The sequence below is a fragment of the Urtica dioica genome, chromosome 9 (genome assembly GCF_054948205.1).
Source record: "Urtica dioica subsp. dioica isolate 48M chromosome 9, U.dioica_male_clone48M_v1_H2, whole genome shotgun sequence".
Taxonomy (NCBI): Eukaryota; Viridiplantae; Streptophyta; class Magnoliopsida; order Rosales; family Urticaceae; genus Urtica; species Urtica dioica.
Genome location: NC_142764.1, coordinates 8,241,888 through 8,249,275, shown reverse-complemented (window position 1 = coordinate 8,249,275; position 7,388 = coordinate 8,241,888). Strand labels below are relative to the sequence as shown.

General features: G+C 39.8%; 2 pseudogenes; one reads left to right on the top strand and one right to left on the bottom strand.

Moving 5' to 3' along the window:
• Positions 1–1,778: 1,778 nt before the first annotated feature.
• On the bottom strand, positions 1,779–2,841 carry LOC149384811 (uncharacterized; annotated as a pseudogene).
• Positions 2,842–3,801: 960 nt separating this feature from the next.
• Positions 3,802–5,707, top strand: LOC149384810 (monolignol oxidoreductase AtBBE-like 15 pseudogene; annotated as a pseudogene).
• Positions 5,708–7,388: the final 1,681 nt, after the last annotated feature.

Sequence of the window (7,388 nt, the reverse complement as noted above, 5' to 3'; positions counted from 1 at the left end):
TTCTCTTTAAATCCAAAAGATGTGACAGTATCGTTGAACTTGAGATACCATTGTCGGGAAGCTTGTTTAAGTCCGTATATTGACTTCTTCAATTTACATACCATATGTTCCTTTCCGTCAACCACAAAACCTTCAGGCTGATCCATGAACACTTCTTCATCTAAATTCCCATTCAGAAAGGTAGTTTTCACATCCATTTGACGGAGCTCTAAATCATAATGAGCTACCATAGCCATAACAATCCTCAGAGAGTCCTTTTTAGAGACGGGTGAAAAAGTCTCTTTGTAATCAACACCATCTTTCTGAGTAAAACCTTTGGCGACGAGTCGAGCCTTGTGTCTTTCGATATTGCCATTTGAGTCGAGTTTGGTCTTGAAGACCCACTTGCACCCGACTCTTTTACAACCTTCAGGCAATTCAACAAGGTCCCAAACTTCGTTGTGATCCATTGATTTTAGCTCTTCTTTCATGGCGTCTAACCACATAATAGAATTCTCACTTTCTATGGCTTGTGAAAACGAAACTGGATCATTATCAATTCCTAAGTCGTATTCCGACTCTTGTAGATAAACCACATAATCATCAGAAATAGCGGATCTTCGTTCTCTTACAGATCTTCTTAATGCGACTTCTTGTGGTTCATCTATGATAGGTTCATTTGGTACGACATCATTCAATGGTGCTTGGTCGTTAATTTGTTGTTCTTGCAAATCATTATCATGGTCAACATGAACAGGAACAACAACTTGAGAAGAAGATAGAGGCAAAGGTACTTGCACTCTAACTTCTTGGATTTCCACATTACGTGGTTCCAAACTCCCACTGACTTCACCATTTTCGATGAACCTAGCATTACCAGTTTCAACAATTCTCGTACTATGGTTAGGACAATAGAATCGATACCCTTTAGATTTTTCTGGATAACCAATGAAGAAACCACTGATTGTTCTTGAGTCCAGTTTCCTTTCATGTGGATTATAAATTCTTACTTCCGCTGGGCAACCAAAAACATGAAGGTGCCTTAAACTAGGTTTTCTTCCCGTCCACAGTTCAAAAGGTGTCTTAGGAACTGCCTTACTGGGAACCCTGTTCAATAAATATACAGCGGTCTTTAAAGCATGCATCCACAAAGATTTGGGTAAAGAAGAATTGCTTAACATACTCCTAACCATATCCATTAAAGTACGATTACGCCTTTCTGCTACACCATTTTGTTGTGGTGTTTCTGGCATAGTGTATTGAGCACAAATACCACGGCTTTCTAGGAACTTAGCAAATGGACCAGGGCACTGTCCACTTTCATCATATCTTCCATAGTATTCACCACCCATACCTGACAATTTTCACCTTTCTATCTAATTGTCTTTCAACTTCATTGACAAACACCTCTAGGGTATCTACCGATTGAGATTTTTCATGCAACAAATAGACATATCCATAACGTGAAAAGTCGTCGATAAAAGTGATGAAATACCTTTCTCCACCAAGTGATGGAACGTCAAATGGCCCACATATATCGGTATGTATAATTTCAAGGAGCTGTGAGCTTCTTGTGGCTGCTTTCTTAAGCGCTTGTCCTATGTACTTTCCCTTAATACGCCTTTCTTTCGAAGCATGCCTTGCGTTTCAGGCAATCTTTCTGCCAATGTCCAATCTTTTTACAGAACCGGCACGCATCATTGGTTAATTCCTTCTTGTGGATTTGGATAGATGACTCATTAAGCTTTGATAGTCCTTGCTTGCCCTTTCCGGTCTTCCATGGTTTCTTGCTAGCTCCTTTATGACCAACGAGATTGGCAGAATGATTTTTCCGGTTTCTTAAGCCTCGCTTCCTCTTGAATGAGCATACTTTGTAATTCATGCATATTCCATTTATCCTTCAGAGTGTTGTAATGCACATGAAATGTGCCATACTCAGGAGGTAAGGAATTGAGGATGAACGTTACTAGGAAATTTTCATTCACTTCCATTCCCATGGTCTTCAGTCTTGCTGCAATGTTCTTCATTTCGACAACATGCTCATGCATGGTACGAGAACCATCAAACTTCATGGTGGTTAACCTACCCATTAGTGCCCCAGCCCGTGACTTATCAGTCGAGTCGGACAGAGAGCTTTCTTCCACAAACTTCATAAATTCCTTAGCATTTTCAGTTTTCTTAAATGTGGACTTGATGTTGTCTTCTACAGTCATTCGCATAAACATTAGGCTCAGTCTGTTAGATCTTTCCCACACTTTATGGAATGATCGTTGGTCAGCGCTGCTAGCATCAGTTAGAGTAGCAGGTTTCTCACTTAAGAGTGCCGAATCAAGATCCAGAACACCGAGGTGAAACTAAACTTGTTCAGACCATTTAGAGAAATTAAGACCATTGAACTTAATAACAGACATGACTTGCGAATGAAGAGAAACAGGAAAAAAAAACTACAAAAAAAAAATCATAAATTCTGCCAAATTAATGGACGTGGTTATCTATATTGTTAATCACCAAAGTGATAACACATTAAAAATTTATGTGTGGCAAATTAAATAATTTGATGTCAAATCTGATCACCAAAGTAACATGGTTTAACAGATATAAGATTATAACGAATATATGTTGTATATGATCGGAATATATTGCGGGGTTGAATATTTTAGCTTCATTCTTCGTTGTCCTATATTCATAGTTGTCTTGCAACCTGTCTAACATATGCAGTTCTGTTTGTCCTTATGCTGCTAAATATAAAAGGGAACGTGGTTTTCGTTGACCTCCAATAGTATACACAAATTATATTGTAATTTTTTTTTTTTTTGTGTATACACATATTATATCGTAATTTTTTTTTTTTACATGTTTCATTTTTCTATACGACTAGATGTTTATATATTGTTTATTTGTTTGTAAACGAGTTTGTTATAGATTTTTTACATGTTCGACACACATTAAATCAGACCTAATAAAATCGAAACTGTTACCTCTAAAACACGAAGAATTTGATTTATTGAAGCTTTCCATCCGTGTATTATTTTATGTTAAAAATAAAATCAGCACAATATTAATGGTTACTTATAAAATCTGCACGTATAGCTTATAAAAACAAAAAGTCAACTATTATTTTAAGTAAAAAATTAAAATAAAAACTGAAAAAATATAAGGACAAAAAAATAATTAGGTTAAGAAAAATTGCCAAGATAATTCACATTGGCTAGTATAGTGTATACACAAACAAACAAATTGTGAAATATTCTTTCAATACATCGCCTAAAAACAAAACATTGTTTATACACTGACAAACAAAAACCCAATTAATCACAAATTCAAGAATTTGATATCTGATTTTGATAATTACATACAAAATATATGAGGGATACGAGAGTGAAGTAAAAGCTTGGACGAATTTATTGAATTATATTTCTAGTGTCTAGTTTGTTGCCCTTTCCTATTTAATTGGCCACTCAATTATAATAATCTCAGAAATCACTCAAAACTAATTAAGTCATTATTTATACTCAATTTTACTTTCAGATTTTGCAAGGTATAAAGGACACCGCACACTTACATTTATTGCTGCGTGGCTATTCCTTTAACCCTTTACAATCTTTGGCTATTTTGAGATCAACCAAACTTAATTTGGTTATATTGCTTCAGTGGCCATAAAAAAATTTAGTTAGTTCAGTAATCAAAAATATTCCCCCATTATAAACCTTTCACACACATGTGACGTCTGCATTAGCACAACCCCACGTTGGGAAAGCCACTCTCTATCTTGTTTGCATGTTTCTATATAAGTACATATATTCACATATTCATTTTGACGCACACATCGTAAAGTACAATGGCACTTCCAAAACCATATCAAACGACATCATTACTATTTCCCACGCTAGTCTTTGTTTCCATTTTCTCAGCCTCAGCTTCGGCTCCAGCTTTAGAGAGCTTCACAAAATGCGTCTCTCAAAACTCTGATCCTACCGAAACTCCGATCCCCGATACAGCTTTCTTCTCACCAAACACGCCCTCGTTCACTCCGTTCCTACAATCCTCGGCCCAGAACCTCCGGTACTTGGTCCCCTCGGCTCCGAAGCCGGAGTTCATCTTCACTCCACTCACGCACTCGCACGTGCGAGCCTCCGTGGCGTGCGCAAAATCCCTTCAGATCCACCTCCGTTTCAGAAGCGGAGGCCACGACTACGAGGGCCTCTCGTACGTCTCCCAGACCGAGCTTCCCTTTGCGGTCGTCGATCTCTGCAAACTCCGGGAAGTCCACGTGGACGCGGCGGCCGAGACCGCATGGGTCCAGGCCGGTGTGACCGTCGGCGAGCTTTACTACAGAGTAGCTGAGCTGAGCCCGGTCCTAGCCTTCCCGGCCGGACTCTGCCCCAGCCTTGGGTTCGGAGGCCACGTCACCGGCGGGGCCTACGGGTCGCTGATGAGGAGGCACGGCCTCGGAGTCGACAACGTCCTCGACGCCGAGATCGTCACCGCTGACGGGAAGATCCTCGACCGTGACTCCATGGGCGAGGATCTCTTCTGGGCAATCCGTGGTGGAGGCGGCGCGAGCTTCGCCGTGATCCTCCGGTGGAAGCTCAAGCTAGTCCGTGTACCGGAGAAGGTCACGGTTTTCACGGTCTCGAAGAGCCTCGAACAAGGCGGGACCAAGATTCTGGCCGCGTGGCAGCGAGTGGTGGACAAGCTCGACGAAGACCTCTTCATCAGGGCCATAATCCAGCCGGCGAATAAGACGATAGTCACGGCATACCAAGCCACGTTCCTCGGGGACGCGGATCGGCTAGTTCGGGTGATGGAGAAGAGCTTTCCCGAGCTAGGGCTGACAAGGAAGGACTGCACAGAGATGAGCTGGATCCAATCCGTGGTCTACATCGGAGGTTTCCCGGCCGGAACCGCGCCGGAGATTCTGCTCCAGGGTAAATCGCCTTTTAAAAACTACTTCAAAGCGAAGTCGGATTTCGTCCGCGTTCCGGTCCCGGAGAGCGCGCTGGAAGGACTTTGGGAGAGGCTTCTGAAGGAGGACTCGCCGCTGACGATCTGGACGCCGTACGGAGGGGCGGTGGGACACGTGGCGGAGGGGGATACGCCGTTTCCGCACCGGAACGGCACGGTGTTCATGATCCAGTGGCTGTCTCTGTGGAGCGACGGAGACGAGAGCCTGGAGAGACACGTGAAGTGGATTCGGGAGCTGTACGACTACATGGCGCCTTACGTGTCCAACAATCCGAGGGAAGCGTATGTGAATTATCGAGACCTTGATCTCGGAATAAACGACAACGACACTGATATTGGGCCAGGTCACTGGGGATACAGGTATTTCAAGTCCAACTTTGAGAGGTTGGTCAGAGTGAAGAGAGAAGTCGACCCAGATAACTTCTTCAGGCATGAACAGAGTATTCCTCTTGTTACAACCTCTGCTAAATGATGATGATGATCCATGTGATGATGAAGTCAGACTTTCCATGTCGATTTACAGACAATAAAATATTCGATATATAATTAGCAGATTGAGACGAACTTGTCATGCCTTTGTTCAGTAAGTGAAGTCAGATAGAAAAATAAAATAATAGTTTAAATTATTGAAGCGAGTTTTAATGGTTTTGAAGATTCTCTCTGCTTTCTTTGTGTTGAGCACGCGGGGACTTTCCCACTTAGTGCTCTCAACTCTCAACTAGTGATATATTTGGTTTTAATTTTTTTTTAAGATGAGCAAGAACCATTCTGTTTTTAGTTTGATGTCCTGTTTTAGGTAGACCTGATAAACTGGGCCTCAGACTTTGTACTTAAGAAATTTCATTTTATAAACCTACAAGTTAACAAAATATCGGGATTAGACCTCACACTTTAAAAATATCTAAAAATTGACTTTTGTCCCAATTTCGGACATAAATACCCTTTTGAACAAATACACTCATTTCTCAATCCTTCATTCGATCTTTCACGCTCGATTCCGACGAGATATAACTAAATTCAATGAGATATGAAGGAATCCGACGAGCTATGATAACATAGAATGACAAAATTTCACGTGAATTTGACTTTTTCCGCTTAAAATGTCCAAAAAATATGAATTTTATCGTATAGCATCGTACATTATCAGATTGCATGTGCAGGAGTTCAAGCGGCATTCATGTAAATACTCCAAAAATAACTTGTAAATATAAAAAAGAAGAAAAAAATTGGAGCTAGTCATTATTTTATGAGATTAAGATCAATAATTGTTAATTAAGTCTTGAAAAGCATATATGTCAAGTAGTTTTGTCTATGAAAACTAGATACTTTAAGTTCTTTCATCGCCCATACCTTTTTTCCAAACTTAGTTAGTGCGAGGAGAACTCGGATCCTCTGTCATTTTTTGGTATTTCTTTTGGTGTCCCTCCAATCAAAATAAATCATGTCATCCTTTTATTTCATTATTAATTTATTTTTATTCAAAAATAAATTAAAATGATTAAATTGGCTTATTTTGATTGGAGGGACACCAAAAAGGGACAGAGGATCTAGATTTGTGCGAAGAATCTACGTATAAACTATAATTGGAATATATCAAGAATTGATACAATCATTTGCTATTCTACTCTTTTGGAGCATAATGGTGTGTAGTTAGCTTGGATTGTACGAAAAGAGTCTTGTGTGTTGTTTGGCTCTGTTTCAGTACAACGAGGTTTATTCTCCTTTTTTTACTTATTAGTTAGACAAATAACGACGATTTGTTTTGTTCTATTATCGTGATTTGCATTAGCTTTGTGACCATTCTACTTAAAAAGGATTTTCCTTTTTCTTATCGTTTATTCCATTCATTTTGTTTCCTCTGAATCAATTCTTTGTCAGATCTTCTCGCTCTACAGTCTTTCTTTGAGTTCTCAATTCCAATATGGTATCCTATCTTATTCGCACCTTTTGAGAACCTCAAATCTTCATCAATTCATATTTTCTCTTTCTCAACAATACACCTTGCAAAGCTTGGAAGATGATGGTTTTCATGACTCTGAACCTGTTAAAACTCCAATGAATCCAAAAGTCATTCATGTTATTTTAACCCCTTTTTTTGAACGGCGACTTTATAGCTAGTCATATTTTGTGTCTTTGACTGATGGTGATCTATTGGCAGATTCAACTCATTACAAAAGTCAATTGGGCGGTTGTTATACCTCACTATAACACATCCTGATATAACATACGTTGTTAACACTTTGAGTCAGTTTGTTCAAACTCCTAGAACATCTCACCTACAATTTGTTCACCATCTCTTACATTATCTCAAGTCTAATCTAGGATTAGGCTTACTTCACTCTTCCCCGGTTTCTACTCAGGTAAGAGCATTCTCTGAAGCTGATTAGGCCACGTGCCCGGATAGACAGAGATTAGTAACTGGCTATTGTGTTTTTGTAGGTGAT